The 18816-nt window shown below is 45.6% G+C and overlaps 1 protein-coding gene across 3 annotated transcripts in view; it reads right to left on the reverse strand.

Annotated features, from left to right (window-relative positions):
* Positions 1 to 18816, reverse strand: part of LOC135516478 (glucosidase 2 subunit beta-like) — a 290273-nt gene that overhangs the window by 134248 nt on the left and 137209 nt on the right. The window lies entirely within an intron of this gene.

Consider the following 18816-nt stretch of genomic DNA (forward strand, 5'->3'; position numbering starts at 1 on the left):
ACAGAGGGAGAAGCGAGAAAGCTGGCAGTCTCTCAACAACAACAAAAATCAGCCACTCGGTGTATCCCTCTCATGGTAAGAATCCAATAAATTCCACCCGCGGCTATCAGTGCACGCAAGCTCGGATTGGGGGAGGGGGGCAGTCTGACAGACCTTTCTTACCCAGAGAAGATGCTTGGATAGGGGGAGGGGGCAGTCTGACAGACCTTTCTTACCCAGAGAAGATGCTTGGATAGGGGGAGGGTGGCAGTCTGACAGACCTTTCTTACCCAGAGAAGATGCTTGGATAGGGGGAGGGGGCAGTCTGACAGACCTTTCTTACCCAGAGAAGATGCTTGGATAGGGGGAGGGTGGCAGTCTGACAGACCTTTCTTACCCAGAGAAGATGCTTGAATAGGGGGAGGGTGGCAGTCTGACAGACCTTTCTTACCCAGAGAAGATGCTTGGATAGGGGGAGGGGGGCAGTCTGACAGACCTTTCTTACCCAGAGAAGATGCTTGGATAGGGGGAGGGGGCAGTCTGACAGACCTTTCTTACCCAGAGAAGATGCTTGGATAGGGGAGGGGGCAGTCTGACAGACCTTTCTTACCCAGAGAAGATGTTCTGATAGGGGGAGGGTGGCAGTCTGACAGACCTTTCTTACCCAGAGAATATGCTTGGATAGGGGGAGGGTGGCAGTCTGACAGACCTTTCTTACCCAGAGAAGATGCTTGGATAGGGGGAGGGTGGCAGTCTGACAGACCTTTCTTACCCAGAGAAGATGCTTGAATAGGGGGAGGGTGGCAGTCTGACAGACCTTTCTTACCCAGAGAAGATGTTCAAATAGGGGAGGGGGCAGTCTGACAGACCTTTCTTACCCAGAGAAGATGTTCAAATAGGGGGAGGGTGGCAGTCTGACAGACCTTTCTTACCCAGAGAAGATGCTTGAATAGGGGGAGGGTGGCAGTCTGACAGACCTTTCTTACCCAGAGAAGATGCTTGGATAGGGGGAGGGTGGCAGTCTGACAGACCTTTCTTACCCAGAGAAGATGCTTGAATAGGGGGAGGGTGGCAGTCTGACAGACCTTTCTTACCCAGAGAAGATGCTTGGATAGGGGGAGGGGGGCAGTCTGACAGACCTTTCTTACCCAGAGAAGATGCTTGAATAGGGGGAGGGTGGCAGTCTGACAGACCTTTCTTACCCAGCGAAGATGCTTGGATAGGGGGAGGGTGGCAGTCTGACAGACCTTTCTTACCCAGAGAAGATGCTTGGATAGGGGGAGGGTGGCAGTCTGACAGACCTTTCTTACCCAGAGAAGATGCTTGGATAGGGGGAGGTGGGCAGTCTGACAGACCTTTCTTACCCAGAGAAGATGCTTGAATAGGGGGAGGGTGGCAGTCTGACAGACCTTTCTTACCCAGAGAAGATGCTTGGATAGGGGGAGGGTGGCAGTCTGACAGGAGAGCGAAATGAAGAAAGGAATGGAAAAAGTAGTGCTCAGTCTGGCCATGTAGCAAAGAACTCCCCATTCCCACTCACCTCTCTCCCTCCCCCTGTTGAACTACTGCACCAGGTGAGCTTAATTATGTTTCAAGGACGAGTCACCCTCAGCTGGGGTCAGAGGTCGTGGATCGCGCTGACGGCGGCGGCGGTTTATGGCCAGCCCCCCTGCTTAACATTTCACAGCTAATTTTGAAAGTGCTGAACAGAACCTTTAATTAACATCTCTCTGCCAAGGTGGGTAACCTAAAAGAGCACAGCTCTCTTTGCCTGCCCCCCAGGTTTGCTGTTGCCTGTCCAACTCTTTCGGTGGAGGGCAGAGACAAGACGTTGAATCCCTCACCACTGAGATTAATTTAAGGGGCATGGTGAAGGGTGAAAGTGCAACCAGCACTATAACGGGCATTGTGTAATAAAATCACAAGCAAATAAAATGTACAGGAAGTACCTGCAGAGAAAGTTGATAGAGATGACCGAACGATATTAAGACAATATCATTAACTTTTTGTATTCATAAGAGCCGACTGAACAATATTAAAGACACTATTGCTGTCTTTCTTCAGTCATCAGAATAGACTGCCAAATGTAATTGGATATTGGGCTAGCGGTGTCTAACGCTAGCGGTGTCTAACGCTAGCGGTGTCTAACGCTAGCGGTGTCTAACGCTAGCGGTGTCTAACGCTAGCGGTGTCTAATGCTAATGCTAATGCTGTATCATTACATGAAAGTAAATTAAGTTTATCTCAGCCAGGGCCTCACCAGCTAGACAGAGGGTTCCTCCTTCTTACTAGTGTTCTGTCTTAGTTAAACACAACTATTTGAATGAACCAAAATTAATCAAATAAAAATTATTTCCCCACAGACATGGTTGAGCTTTCAGCAACATGGAGAGTACCAGTTGTTGCTAATGTTGAGAATAGATGGCTCTTGCAATAACAGTAGACTAGGACCATGGACTAAACCAGCTAAGCTAGCAACAAGGCTAAACAAGTATCATAGAAAGCACCAGCTACACTAGCACCATGGACAACGTCAGCTATACTAACTAGCACAATGTCAGCTATGCTAACTAGCACCATGGACAACGTCAGCTATGCTAACTAGCACCATGGACAACGTTGGCTATGCTAACTAGCACCATGGACAACGTCAGCTATGCTAACTAGCACCATGGACAACGTCGGCTATGCTAACTAGCACCATGGACAACGTTGGCTATGCTAACTAGCACCCTGGACAACATCAGCTATACTAACTAGCACCATGGACAACGTCAGCTATACTAACTAGCACAATGTCAGCTATGCTAACTAGCACCATGGACAACGTCGGCTATGCTAACTAGCACCATGGACAACGTCAGCTATGCTAACTAGCACCATGGACAACGTCGGCTATGCTAACTAGCACCATGGACAACGTTGGCTATGCTAACTAGCACCCTGGACAACATCAGCTATACTAACTAGCACCATGGACAACGTCGGCTATGCTAACTAGCACCATGGACGTCAGCCATGATAACTAGCACCATGGATAACGTCGGCTACGCTAACTAGCACCATGGACGTCAGCCATGATAACTAGCACCATGGACAACGTCGGCTGACACCATGGCTAACCTCAGACAGTGGAGCTACACTAGCACCATGGACAGCGCCCACCAGTCCAGGCCCACGTACAGCACCTACCAGACCAGGACCACGGACAGCACCTGCCAGACCAGGACCACGGACAGCACCTGGCAGACCAGAACCATGCGATCTCATCTTGGCAGTCGAGTAGGCAGCATCTAACCACTAAACTCTAGCTCTGCTGACCTCTCACAACCAGAAGGTTACAGTGTGGTTGGCCAAAATTACAGTAGTTACATTTTCAGAGGGCATTGCACAGGGATAAGAAAACATCATGAAATATCAAATCAAATCAGGCACAGAGTCAATATGCGGGGGTCACCGGTTAGGCGGGGACCACATCTGAACTGTGTTTCTGAGTATTAGATCAGATTACTGTCAAACATAATGGTATTATAAGAAGCACTTTATCCCATGTCTACACTGATGATGTCATTCAAGGCTGTGACTCGTTTACCAGAGAATCATATAATACACAGTACAGAGTATACAGTAATGTTCCGGATTGAATGACCTTCATACTTAAGGTAATGATGGACTGTCTTTTCTCTTTTCCTATTTGAGCTGTTCTTGCCATAATATGGACTTGGTCTTTTACCAAATAAGGCTATCTTCTGTATACCACCTCTACCTTGTCACAACACAACTGATTGGCTCAAACGCATTAAGAAGGAAAGAAGTTCCACAAATTAACTTTTAACAAGGCACACCTGTTAATTTAAATGCATTCCAGGTGACTACCTCATGAAGCTGGTTTTGAGAATGCCAACAAAGTGCAAAACTGTCATCAAGGCAAAGGGTGGCTACTTTGAAGAATCTCAAATACAAAATATATTTTGATTTGTTAAACACTTGTTTGGTTACCTCATGATTCCATAAGTGTTATTTCATGTTTTGATGTTATTTCATGTTTTAAAAACAATGAAAATAGCAAAAATAAAGAAAAACCCTTGAATGAGTAGGCGTGTCCAAACTTTTGACTGGTACTGTACTTGCAGGGCACGATAGACGGGATGGAGGTGGGGGATGGAGGTGGGGATGGAGATTGGAAATGGAGATGGGGGATGGAGATTCTGGATGGTGGTGGGGAGATGGAGGTTCTAGATGGTGGTGGGGGATGGACGTTCTGGATGGAGGTGGGGGATTGAGGTGCTGGATGTATGTTCTGGATGGAGGTGGGGGATGGAGGTGGGAGATGGAGGTGGAGGATGGTGGTGGGGGATGGAGATGCTGGACGGAGGTGGGGGTTGGAGGTCGAGGACGGAGGTGGGGGTTGGTGGTTCTGGATGGTGGTGGGGGATGGAGGTTCTGGATGGTGGTGGGGATGGAGGTTCTGGATGGTGGTGGGGGATGGTGGCGGGGGATGGTGGTGGATGGAGGTTCTGGATGGTGGTGGGGGATGGTGGCGGGGGATGGTGGTGGATGGAGGTTCTGGATGGTGGTGGGGGATGGAGAATTGGGATGGCGGTTGGAGATGGAGGTTCTGGATGGAGGTGGGGGATGGAGGTTCGAGATGGAGGTTCTGGATGGTGGTGGGGATGTAGGTTCTGGATTGTGGTGGGGGATGGAGGATCTGGGTGATGGTGGGGGATGGAGGTTCTGGATGGTGGTGGGGGATGGAGTTTCTGGATGGTGGTGGGGGATGGAGGTTCTGGATGGTGGTGGGGGTTGGAGGTGGATGATGGTGGTGGGGGATGGAGGAGGGGGATGAAGGTTCTGGATGGAGCTGGGGGATGGAGGTGCTGGGTGGAGGCGATGGATAGATGTTCTGGATTGTGGTAGAGGATGGAGGTTCTGGATGGTGGTGGGGGGTTGGAGGTTCTGGATGGTGGTGGGGGGTGGAGGTTCTGGGTGGAGGTAGGGGATGGAGGTTCTAGATGTTGGTGGGGGATGGTAGTGGGGGATGGAGGTTCTGGATGGTGGTGGGGGATGGAGGTTCTGGATGGTGGTGGGGGATGGAGGTTCTGGATGGAGGTGGGGGATGTTTTGAGGGATGGAGGTTCTGGATGGAGTTGGGGGAAGGAAATAGGGGATGGAGGTGGGAGATGGAGGTTCTGGCTGGAGTTGGGGGTGAAGGTGGGGGGTGGAGGTGGGGGATGGAGGTTCTGGATGGAGGTGGGGATGGTGATGCGGGACGGAGGTTCTGGATGGTGGTGGGGGATGGAGTTGGGGGGTGGAGGTGGGGATGGAGGTGCTGGATGATGGTGGGGGATGGAGGATCTGGATGGAGGTGCTGGATGGAGGTTCGTGATGGTGATGGGGGACGGAGGATGGGGGTGGAGGATGGAGGTTCTGGATGGTGATGGGGGACGGAGGATGGGGGTTGAGGATGGAGGTTCCGGATGGTGGTGGCGTATAGAGGTGGGGGATGGAGGGTGGTTACGAATGCCGCCACAATACATCTGTCTAATCAGGGGAGAGAGAAGGAGACTGACAAGTGTGACTCAAGTCTTCACCCGACGGGCTCTCGATACACAGAGACACAGCCCACTCCTCCCCTGAGCACAGCCCTAAATACAAACCAAACCTAGATATGTGATGACACTGTACCTTTTATGTAACTACAATTAGCCTCTAACAAGCATGTTAAGTAGACAATATGATTGCTGAAGGGGTGAACTGATAGCCGGGCATCAACACATGTATGTTACAGGACATAAATACCATGATGCTACATTACTGAAACAATGGCAGCTGTATGTTACAGGACATAAATACCATGATGCTACAAGCTGTATGTTACAGGACATAAATACCATGATGCTACAAGCTGTATGTTACAGGACATAAATACCATGATGCTACAAGCTGTATGTTTCAGGGACATACATACCATGATGCTACATTACTGAAACAATGGCAGCTGTATGTTACAGGACATAAATACCATGATGCTACAATACTGAAACAATGGCAGCTGTATGTTACAGGGACATAAATACCATGATGCTACATTACTGAAACAATGGCAGCTGTATGTTAAAGGACATAAATACCATGATGCTACATTACTGAAACAATGGCAGCTGTATGTTACAGGACATAAATACCATGATGCTACATTACTGAAACAATGGCAGCTGTATGTTACAGGACATAAATACCATGATGCTACATTACTGAAGCAATGGCAGCTGTATGTTACAGGACATAAATACCATGATGCTACATTACTGAAACAATGGCAGCTGTATGTTACAGGACATAAATACCATGATGCTACATTACTGAAACAATGGCAGCTGTATGTTACAGGACATAAATACCATGATGCTACATTACTGAAACAATGGCAGCTGTATGTTACAGGACATAAATACCATGATGCTACATTACTGAAACAATGGCAGCTGTATGTTACAGGACATAAATACCATGATGCTACATTACTGAAACAATGGCAGCTGTATGTTACAGGACATAAATACCATGATGCTACATTACTGAAACAATGGCAGCTGTATGTTACAGGACATAAATACCATGATGCTACATTACTGAAACAATGGCAGCTGTATGTTACAGGACATAAATACCATGATGCTACAAGCTGTATGTTACAGGGACATAAATACCATGATGCTACATTACTGAAACAATGGCAGCTGTATGTTACAGGACATAAAAACCATGATGCTACAAGCTGTATGTTACAGGGACATAAATACCATGATGCTACATTACTGAAACAATGGCAGCTGTATGTTAAAGGACATAAATACCATGATGCTACATTACTGAAACAATGGCAGCTGTATGTTACAGGGACATAAATACCATGATGCTACATTACTGAAACAATGGCAGCTGTATGTTACAGGACATAAATACCATGATGCTACATTACTGAAGCAATGGCAGCTGTATGTTACAGGACATAAATACCATGATGCTACAATACTGAAACAATGGCAGCTGTATGTTACAGGACATAAATACCATGATGCTACATTACTGAAACAATGGCAGCTGTATGTTAAAGGACATAAATACCATGATGCTACATTACTGAAACAATGGCAGCTGTATGTTACAGGACATAAATACCATGATGCTACATTACTGAAACAATGGCAGCTGTATGTTACAGGACATAAATACCATGATGCTACAAGCTGTATGTTACAGGGACATAAATACCATGATGCTACATTACTGAAACAATGGCAGCTGTATGTTACAGGACATAAATACCATGATGCTACAATACTGAAACAATGGCAGCTGTATGTTACAGGGACATAAATACCATGATGCTACATTACTGAAACAATGGCAGCTGTATGTTAAAGGACATAAATACCATGATGCTACATTACTGAAACAATGGCAGCTGTATGTTACAGGACATAAATACCATGATGCTACATTACTGAAACAATGGCAGCTGTATGTTACAGGACATAAATACCATGATGCTACAAGCTGTATGTTACAGGGACATAAATACCATGATGCTACATTACTGAAACAATGGCAGCTGTATGTTACAGGACATAAATACCATGATGCTACATTACTGAAGCAATGGCAGCTGTATGTTACAGGGACATAAATACCATGATGCTACATTACTGAAACAATGGCAGCTGTATGTTACAGGACTGAAATACCATGATTCTACATTACTGAAACAATGGCAGCTGTATGTTACAGGACATAAATACCATGATGCTACAAGCTGTATGTTACAGGGACATAAATACCATGATGCTACATTACTGAAACAATGGCAGCTGTATGTTACAGGACATAAATACCATGATGCTACATTACTGAAACAATGGCAGCTGTATGTTACAGGACATAAATACCATGATGCTACATTACTGAAACAATGGCAGCTGTATGTTACAGGACATAAATACCATGATGCTACATTACTGAAACAATGGCAGCTGTATGTTACAGGACATCACACTGCGAAGGCAAACATGACGCTGGTGTTACAACAGCCCCACACAGTCGCTCTCTACTGAGTTTTCCTCTACATTTCAAGGGAGGCGGTGAGGGCCCCACGTGCTTTTACCATGCTTCTATGTCGATCCACAATCCCCACAGGGACGTCTCTCCTCCTCTCCTCTCCCCTCGCCGTGTCCAAATCACAATCAAACAGCGAGGCCATCAAAATAAGGGGATCGAGGGAGGGAGGGAGAGACTAAACAAACCGAGACGCCAACGCCGAACCATCTTGCACGTCCGTTAATTATTTTCCAACCGCGGAAAAAAAAACAAGCAGCTGTTGTCAGTGAGTGAGATCTGTGGGCGCTGTCGAATGTCTCCCCAAAACGAAGCCCTTGAAATAATACTGCTTCTAGAGGACAGGAGGGGGATGGAGCTGAAGCACCAACACTGATCCAGCCACAGCAACATAACAGCCCGATGGTAATTATTTAGACATCAACATCCACTAATTATAATGGCCGATGACAGGTCCCCAAAACTATTTTAGCACAAAGGGCCCTGAAGCCAGTGTTGGCATGGCACTTGTGGTTATGGGAATAAAGATGCCAAATCTATCCAATTGTCTCACGGCACATGCAATGTAGTTTAACATCTCAGCGTGGATTTGTACTTGACTTCATTGATGATGAGAAACACGGCTATTTTCTTCGCCGCTCTGCCGGTTTCGTGGTTGCGGTTTGTAACGGCTTGGACTTGTTCCAGACCATCTTTAGCGTACCGAGACTTGGCTACAGGTTGACACGCTGGCATTGCTCCTGTTAACGGGTTCATGTAATGAATCGATGTGCACATTTTGATGAAGAGTGGTACGCTGTGAACATCTACCATGGCTGAATTTGTGTCTTAAATACACAGAAGTGGACAATGATCAAAAACACATCACTAAAACTTTGATTTCATATCACCCCTTTTGAGGCAGTGGAGTGCACTCTCTCTCTCTCTCTCTCTCTCTCTCTCTCTCTCTCTCTCTCTCTCTCTCTCTCTCTCTCTCTCTCTCTCTCTCTCTCTCTGGAGGAAAGCTCTCTCTCTCTCTCTCTCTCTCTCTCTCTCTCTGTCTCTCTCTCTCTCACACACACACACACACACACGCGCGCGCACACACACTCTGGAGGAAAGCTAGCAGAGACATTGAGCCCTCCCATGGGGCAGCAGTGGGAGAGAGGGGGAGGAACTAGAGGTGGTATATCCAATCACAGAAATCAAAGCATTTGACTGATAAATTATTAATAGAAATGGAATGCTCTTCTCTGGCATGGTTGAGCATAGCTGAAAGAAGAGACAGAACTGAATCACAGCTGTCGATGTGGTGATGACAGGTGTGTATTCATGGCTCCCTGTGTGTGTGTGTGTGTGTGTGTGTGTGTGTGTGTGTGTGTGTGTGTGTGTGTGTGTGTGTGTGTGTGTGTGTGTGTGTGTGTGTGTGTGTGTGTGTGTGTGTGTGTTGTGTGTGTGTGTGTGTGTGTGTGTGTGTGTGTGTGTGTGTGTGTGTGTGTGTGTGTGTGTGTGTGTGTGTGTGTGTGTGTGTGTGTGTATGTGTGTGTGTGTGTGTGTGTGTGTGTGTGTGTGTGTGTGTGTGTGTGTGTGTGTGTGTGTGTGTGTGTGTGTGTGTGTGTGCGTTAGTAGAAAAACCTCTGACTCCTGACACTTCACATCAGTCGAAGATGAGGAAGGAAGGAAGGAAGGAAGGAAGGAAGGAAGGAAGGAAGGAAGGAGGTGGGGGATGGACGGATGTGACAGGAGAAGACTAAGCGGCTGTGTATGAGAGTGTTCTGTACGCAAGGTGTCACGACGTGTATGCAGCTCTGTTAGTGTGTGTGTGTCTACGAATGACGTTTACCATCCAGACAACCAGTACAATATCACCTGCATTATTTTTTGTTAAGCATTTGCTTACATTTGCTAACTTCAAACTGAACCAACGTGCTTCTATCTTTGTAGTTTGCATGTGTGTGTTCCTCACGTGAGAGATACTGCGAAAGAGCAGGGAGGGGGGGGGGGGGGGGTAGTCGAGCTGAGGAAGGCAGGAGAAACTCTGTTTGGCATTCAATTGGTTGTCAGGATGGTGTTGTACATTTTTCTTTTATGACCAAAACACACGATGACTTACGGCACAACAATAAATAAACGGGAGAAGAAAAAAACAGGATAAAAATTTGTGGTAAAATATGGGGCTAACAAAAAGACAACATTGACATGTCGATTTCTCATCGGGAAAAAAACACATTTTCATCTCGTTTCCTCTGTTCGAAAGCGCCCCGTTGTTAGAACTAAAACGTTTACGTCACATGTTGATTCATCCCAGGTGGTAATAACGTGAATACCTTTCGACCTTCTCTTCATCGTGGCTTTTAAGTTACACAACCAACAGTGTGACCCACCATTTCTATCAGCGTCCCAGATTTAGATTCCATATTCCTCTCAACATGATGCCACGCGTCTGTGAGGGAGGGGGGAGGAGGGGGGGGAAGCATTGCACTTTGCCTAACACAAACACATTCCCAGATGGTTTCCTTCTCCACCGAGCACACTGCCATTCGCACACACGTACGTGTGATTTTAACAAACACTAAAACGGTACACTGTCACATCCCTCAGCCAGCTAAGCCATATAGAGACTAAGATTCAACTCCATGTATTCCGGATAAGGCCTGTGTAAACAGCATTCACACTCCAAGGCTCAGAAGTAACCATTACAACCAACAACCTAAAAGCAGGGGTTGTGTTCGGTAGGCACAAAACAGAAGAAAGCTGAGTGAAATGTGTGTGGGGCAGGGGAGTACAGGGGGGGGGAACAACCTGAAGTTGTCTATTAAGAAACATTTGTGTTCGTCAGTTGCAAGTTGTTTTGCAGTGGTGTACCCCTAATGAACATGTCCCTGGCCTCATTGGCCTGTTTCCCTATTTGTTACCACATCTTGGGGAGGCAGGGTAGCCTAGTGGTTAGAGTGTAAAGGGGGCAGGGTCGCCTAGTGGTTAGAGTGTAGGGACGGCAGGTAGCCTAGTGGCTAGAGTGTGGGGACGGCAGGTAGCCTAGTGGTTAGAGTGTAGGGACGGCAGGTAGCCTAGTGGTTAGGGTGTAGAGGTGGCAGGGTAGCCTAGTGGTTAGGGTGTAGAGGTGGCAGGGTAGCCTAGTGGTTAGGGTGTAGGGGAGGCAGGGTAGCATAGTGGTTAGAGTGTAGAGGAGGCAGGGTAGCCTAGTGGTTAGAGTGTAGGGACGGCAGGTAGCCTAGTGGTTAGAGTGTAGGGGAGGCAGGGTAGCCTAGTGGTTAGAGTGTAGGGGAGGCAGGTAGCCTAGTGGTTAGAGTGTAGAGGAGGCAGGTAGCCTAGTGGTTAGAGTGTAGGGGAGGCAGGTAGCCTAGTGGTTAGAGTGTAGGGGCGGCAAGTAGCCTAGTGGTTAGAGTGTAGTGGCGGCAGGTAGCCTAGTGGTTAGAGTGTAGGGGAGGCAGGGTAGCCTAGTAGTTAGAGTGTAGGGGCTGCAGGGTAGCCTAGTGGTTAGAGTGTAGGGACGGCAGGGTAGCCTAGTGGTTAGAGTGTAGTGGCGGCAGGTAGCCTAGTGGTTAGAGTGTAGGGGAGGCAGGGTAGCCTAGTGGTTAGAGTATAGGGGCTGCAGGGTAGCCTAGTGGTTAGAGTGTAGGGGAGGCAGGGTAGCCTAGTGGATAGAGTGTAGTGGCGGCAGGTAGCCTAGTGGTTAGAGTGTAGGGGAGGCAGGGTAGCCTAGTGGTTAGAGTGTAGGGGCGGCAGGTAGCCTAGTGGTTAGAGTGTAGGGGCGGTAGGTAGCCTAGTGGTTAGAGTGTAGGGGCGGCAGGTAGCCTAGTGGTTATAGTGTAGGGGCGGTAGGTAGCCTAGTGGTTAGAGTGTAGAGGTGGCAGGGTAGCCTAGTGGTTAGAGTGTAGAGGCGGCAGGGTAGCCTAGTGGTTAGAGTGTAGAGGACGCAGGGTAGCCTAGTGGTTAGAGTGTAGAGGCGGCAGGGTAGTCTAGTTGTTAGAGTGTAGAGGCGGCAGGGTAGCCTAGTGGTTAGAGTGTAGGGGCGGTAGGTAGCCTAGTGGTTCGAGCGTTGGGCTAGTAACCGGAAGATTGCAAGTTCAAATCCCTGAGCTGACAAGGTACAAGTCTGTCATTCTGCCCCTGAACAGGCAGTTAACCCACTGTTCCTAGTCCATCATTGAAAATAAGAATTTGTTCTTAACTGACTTGCCTAGTTAAATAAAGGTAAAATCCCCCAAAAAATTGAACTCTGGCTAAAAGTGTTGTGTTTGGTGTATTTTGCCGACAGTAGGACCAGAAATCAGTATAAATTATAATGTAACCATTAAACATCCCTCAACATAACTGCGATGATAAAGGATTATTCCAAGACCTTTGAATAAAAACATACTGAACCAAAATGAGAAACAAAATGGATGACTGATTGAATAAAAATCTCAATTTGAAATGTACGAAATGCAGAAACTGCTCCGCCATTTACTGGTTACAGTTCATCTGACCAAACTGTAGAGAATCATTGTACCATCAAGAACCGTTGTGAAATACAGTATCTTTCCAAAAAACAAACAAAAAATGTTCCACTGTTTGAAGCTGGTGTACAAAACCAATAGTAAAAAGCACAAAAAAAAAAAAAAAAAGTAACAGAAAGCATAGATATAGCGCAGCTAGAACAGATCCAACACATCTTAGACTGGCTTTCAATGTGAAATACAGATCTATAACTCACATTTCTATATGAATTTGGTCGCATCAACCAAAAAAGTTACATATTTTAGCTTTTAAAACCCTTCTCGAAAAAAAATAAAAAATATATATATATATAGCAGAAATTGCATTCATTTGATGTTTCTTTGTGGAGACAAAGAAAGGCAAGTCCAACTACTTACTCCCTACAAATATCACACAGCCATTTTCAGTGAGAAACTAAAATAAAACGGACGATTGATCTGGGCACTCAGCTTCATAATGCTATAACAGCACTCATTTCATTTCAGAGAGTAGTTTGTTACCACACAAGAGGGCGTAATTTAAAAAAAAAAAACTCCACTTCACGGATGATATAGTAGTGCCTGTTGTACCGTCTATGGGTCGGAGTGATTTTGCATTTTGATAGGGGTGGAATTGAAGTGTGTTCCATTCAAGAGGCATCGATGTGGGGTTTAATATACGTTTCCATCGCTTGACATATCAGCTTTCCGCCGTTCGAGACCAAACATGTATTTTTTTTCTTCTTTTTTTTTTTTACTCCCATCAGCCTCTGCTTTCTGGCTGTGTTCCGCATGCAGGGACATAAAGACCCACATTATAGAGTCCGCGGTCTATTATTGCCCTCTGCTGTAAAGACAAAGCGCCAAAAGAGCGCAGATTCGAAATGGGCTCAAGGCTCCATGTTAAGCCTTGCTAAATGCATCGCTGTGATTGAGAAATACAACAACAACAAAAAACTTGCTCCAGGCCACCGTACTCTCTCTATTTCTGTTGCTTGACCTCTCCCTCTAACCATCTTTGCCTGTAGATCTCTCTTTATCTGCCTCTAGACTTATCTATCTCTGCCTCTTGACCTCTCCTTCTATCAATCTCTGCCTGTAGATCTCTCTTTCTCTGCCTCTTGACCTCTCCCACTATCCATCTCTGCCTGTAGACCTCTCTTTCTCTGCCTCTGGACCTCTCTATCTCTGCCTCTTGACCTCTCCCTCTATCCATCTCTGCCTCAAGACCCCTCTCTCTGCCTCTTGACCTTTCTATCTCTGCCTCTTGACCTCTCTCTCTCTATCTCTGCCTCTTGACCTCTCTATCTCTTCCTCTTGACCTCTCTCTCTGCCTATTGACCTCTCTCTCTGCCTCTTGACCTCTCTCTCTGCCTCTTGACCTCTCTCTCTGCCTCTTGACCTCTCTCTCTGCCTCTTGACCTCTCTCTGCCTCTTGACCTCTCTCTCTGCCTCTTGACCTCTCGTTCTCTTTCTCTTGACCTCTCGTTCTCTGCCTCTTGATCTCTCTTTCTCTGCCTCTTGACCTCTCTTTCTCTGCCTCTTGAGCTCTCTCTCTCTATCTCTGCCACTTGACCTCTCTCTTTATATCTCTGCTTCTTGACCTCTCTCTCTCTGTCTTTGCCTCTTGACCTCTCTCTATATATCTCTGCCTCTTGACCTCTCTCTTTATATCTCTGCCTCTTGACCTCTCTCTCTCTACCTCTTGACCTTTCGATCTCTGCCTCTTGACCGCTCCCTCTCTCTGCCTCTTGACCTCTCCCTCTCTCTGCCTCTTGACCTCTCCCTGCCTCATGACCTCTCTCTGCCTCTTGACCTCTCTCTATCTCTGCCGATTCACCTTTCTCTGCCCCTTGACCTCTCTCTGCCTCTTGACCTCTCTCTATCTCTGCCTCTTCACCTCTCTCTGCCTCTTGACCTCTCTCTGCCTCTTGACCTCTCTCTGCCTCTTGACCTCTTCCTCTCTAACTCTCCTTCTCTATATCTAAGGTTAATGGGTCAGGTCAGAGAGCTCACTTTGTGATGTGAATCAGAGATCTGAATCAGAGATGTAAATCAGAGATGTGAATCAGTGATGTGAATCAGAGATCTGAATCAGAGATGTGAATCAGAGATGTGAATTAGAGATGCGAATCAGAGATGTGAATCAGAGATGTGAATTAGAGATGCGAATCAGAGATGTGAATCAGAGATGTGAATCAGAGATGCGAATCAGAGATGCAAATCAGAGATGTGAATCAGAGATTTGAATCAGAGATGCGAATCAGAGATGCGAATCAGAGATGTGAATCAGAGATGCGAATCAGAGATGTGAATCAGAGGCTGCACATGAAGAAACACATACAGCACCTTTAAGTCCTAGGTTCTGTAACGGTTGAGATTGAGTTGTGATTGAAATGCTAAGAATGTTACACAGGTGTGAATAGAAAACTTTTAAAAGGTTGCACTCCTTAATAATCTCTGTTTCTGCCCAAAGGGAAGCCTGAGGTGTGAACCTTTAAGGTCAGGATTTACAGTTGGCAGGGTGTTTGAAAGAAGCAATAAGCGACAGACAGCACGTGCATTTAAACATGTTTGTGCTTAATCAACATGTCTGTTGTCAAACCTGTAGCGATCCAATTGACCCAACTTGGGTATGGAGCATTTATAGATTCAGTGGGTAGTCTCCAGAAAGACCGAGAAACAACTAGACCAGCATTGTTTTAAGCATAATGTGGCAGGTAACCGAAAGGTTGCTAGATCAAATCCCTAAGCTGATTAAGTACAAATCTGTTGTTCTACCCCTGAACAAGGCAGTTAACCCGCTGTTCCTAGGCTGTAAATGAGGATTTGTTCTTAACTGACTTGCCTAGTTCAAATAAATAATATAATATATATAATATAATAATAATAAAACACTTCAAATATAATCCAATTACAATACGAAGGCGTTGTTAATGGAAAATGTATAATAAACTCAAGATTTTTAGGAATATTCAGTAATTACCAACACCACACAACAGACTAATTGCTGTTGTCTGAGGCAATTTGCACAGAATAAAACATGATTTACACAGTGTCACTGAAAATGAATGTGCACACCACGTTCACTGTCATCACAACCCCACGAGTGAGAAAAATTGCATAAGAGCAAAACATTAGATTGGGAGATGTAGCCGGCAACATACATGATAAACCTCACAAAATAGGACGGACATACCTTGATAATTTACTCGTGTGGCTGCTAGCCAAATAGCGTAGCACTTCTGTTGTCATGTGAGGAAAAATTAGCTACTCTATGATGAATGTATTGCACTAATTTCCTGTATAGGAAAACTATAGATGCACATCTCTATAGATCTCTATTGAGCTATCTATTGAAGTAGCTCAAATAGACTTTGTACATATCAGTGCATTGAGCTTTGCATTAGATTGTTCTTGTGTTGTATTTAACTTCCTTGACATTTACAGAAATCCCTAAATCTAAACAGTGTAAAAAAATAAATAAATTGGTGGCTTAAAAATGCTAACAATTCACTACACTGCTACGATTGGGGCCCTAAAATGTCATCTAAAATTCAGCCGTACCGATAGGCCCGACCACGTCCATTGCCACGCCCCATGCCACGCCCTATACCACGCCCACCACCAAAGCCCCTATATGATCCAGAAAGAAAAAAAAACAACAGTAATCCCATTTTAATTAGGAAGATGTAGTGAGCGTGCTAAGCTCACGCTCTCTATTCCCTGCAGCGACGCCACACTGGCAAGGGATCAATCACCAAGGTGCCGGTTGCCGTGGCAACGGACGGGGGCTCCTGCACCACTGTCTAAGTGGTAAATGATTGCTGGTGTAACTCATTGCCGGTGTAACTCATTGGCGGGTGTAAGGAGTTTTTATATCTCTCTCGTCGTGATGCCAGAGAGTTAATTAAAAGCAGCCAACATGAAATAAATCTAATCTGAGAAGAAATGAAACATACAGTACAAATTGGATTCCCACGTCGAGGGGTTTGGGGTCGGGCGGTAGGGGGGGGGGGTGACTGTCGTGGGTGGGGGGTTAAGATGAATATGCAACGTGAGAGAAGAGTGAAATTAACAAAAAATATATAAAAAATCTACATACATTAACACAGGCTTGGAGAAACGGAGAGAGAGAGAGAGAGAGAGAGGGGGGGGGGGGTATCCCGAAGGAGGCAATATTAGCCATGTTTCAGACTAAAAGACAATGAAACTTCTCCACACCCGCTTACCCAACCTAGCGTAATGCCCCTTTGCTTCGCAGTCAGGGCCCAGGGCTATGTTCCAGAGTGAACGCCTCCTGCTTCGCGGGCCATGGCCGGAGGCTAAGTTTCAGAGCGAACACTTCCTGCTTCGCGGGCCATGGCCAGAGGCTAAGTTTTAGAGCGAATTGGCGTTGAGCACAAGTTGGATTGCATTTCTTTAACTGACACTGAAACAATCCCAAGATGCAATGTAACTCTATCGGCTACAAGGAATGCTTGTTCGAGCCCTGATCAAATATTTGTACATTTCTTGGGAGGTTAGAGTTTTTTAAATTATTTTTTTATGTCTTGTGCCAACCAAGGGATTGAAACGCCCTCTGGTCTGATTCGGAACTAAACTGGTATCTGCAGGTCCTCCCTATAGGACCATCTGCCGGCCGTCGCTGTCTAGCTATCCACCGGGAGCCTCCCTGTTTCTCTACTGCCTCCCTCTAGTGTCTCTCCAATTAAAAGTTACGTGTCAGAACATACTTCCAGATGGTCAGAATGGTGGAGCTTTTCTTCCGCTGCATCGTCACTGGAGAAATCAGTTACCTGTGTTGGGTTTCCAACAGTAGTGGGGCAGTTGGTGGTTGGCAACGCAGGCATTTGGAATGGGGGGAGAATTCCGTCAAGACAACAAGCTAAGTCCCTACACCAGCTTGTCTAACGAAGTCTAAAAGGTTATTGGAGATGTCTGCTGAATGTCTACATACACATATATATACACACATACATATATATATATATATATATATATATATATACACACACACACACACACACACACACACACACACACACACACACACACACACACACACACACACATACATACATACATACATACATACATACAGACATACAGACATACAGACATACATACATACATACATACATACATACATACATACATACATACATACATACATATATAGTTATACATACATACAATGTGATTTTCTGGATTTTTGTTTTAGATTCAGTCTCTCACAGTTGAAGTGTACATATGATAAATTACAGACCCCTACATGCTTTGTAAGTAGGAAAACCTACAAAATTGTCAGTGTATCAAATACTTGTTCTCCCCACTGTACGTACATACACACACACACACACACACACACACACACACACACACACACACACACACACACACACACACACACACACACACACACACACACACACACACACACACACATATATAAAATAATATATCATTCCAGTATTTTGACAGAATATTCCCGTTATATCATCTAAAAACAACACAGAAATGTAATTGAATTACATTTCATACTCTAAGAGTGTCTTGAGAATAGGCTTTATTCACAGAACATAGCTCTTGAGTATTTACGTCAGCTTTGATTGAAGCTCAAAGTTAAATTCAAATCTCCCAACCATCATATCTAAGCCAACAGAATACCAATGTCGAGAAAATGTGCAAATCACCTGGTGGTACAGTAGACAAAACAATCTCTGTTTCTCGTCATGAGCCATCCGTCCGTTAACCGAGAAGCACATACCAGATTTTTAACAGGGTCTTTAGCGTTAGGAAAAAAATTGCAATTTCTTCCCCCAACCTAAACTCAGCAAAAAAAAATATTACCTCTCACTGTCAACTGCGTTTATTTTCAGCAAACTTAACATGTGTAAATATTTGTATGAACATAACAAGATTCAACAACTGAGACATAAACTGAACAAGTACCACAGACTTATGAATAACAAAAATGGAATAATTTGTCCCTGAACAAAAGGGGGGATCAAAATCAAAAGTAACAGTCAGTATCTAATGTGGCCACCAGCTGCATTAAGTACTGCAGTGCATCTCCTCCTCATGGACTGCACCAGATCTACCAGTTTTTGCTGTGAGATGTTACCCCACTCTTCCACCAAGGCACCTGCAAGTTCGGGGACATTTCTGGGGGGAATGGCCCTAGCCCTCACCCTCTGATCCAACATGTCCCGGACGTGCTCAACGGGATTGTGATCCGGCCTCTTCGCTGGCCATGACAGAA

This window comes from Oncorhynchus masou, chromosome 27 (genome assembly GCF_036934945.1).
Source record: "Oncorhynchus masou masou isolate Uvic2021 chromosome 27, UVic_Omas_1.1, whole genome shotgun sequence".
Classification (NCBI taxonomy): domain Eukaryota; kingdom Metazoa; phylum Chordata; class Actinopteri; order Salmoniformes; family Salmonidae; genus Oncorhynchus; species Oncorhynchus masou.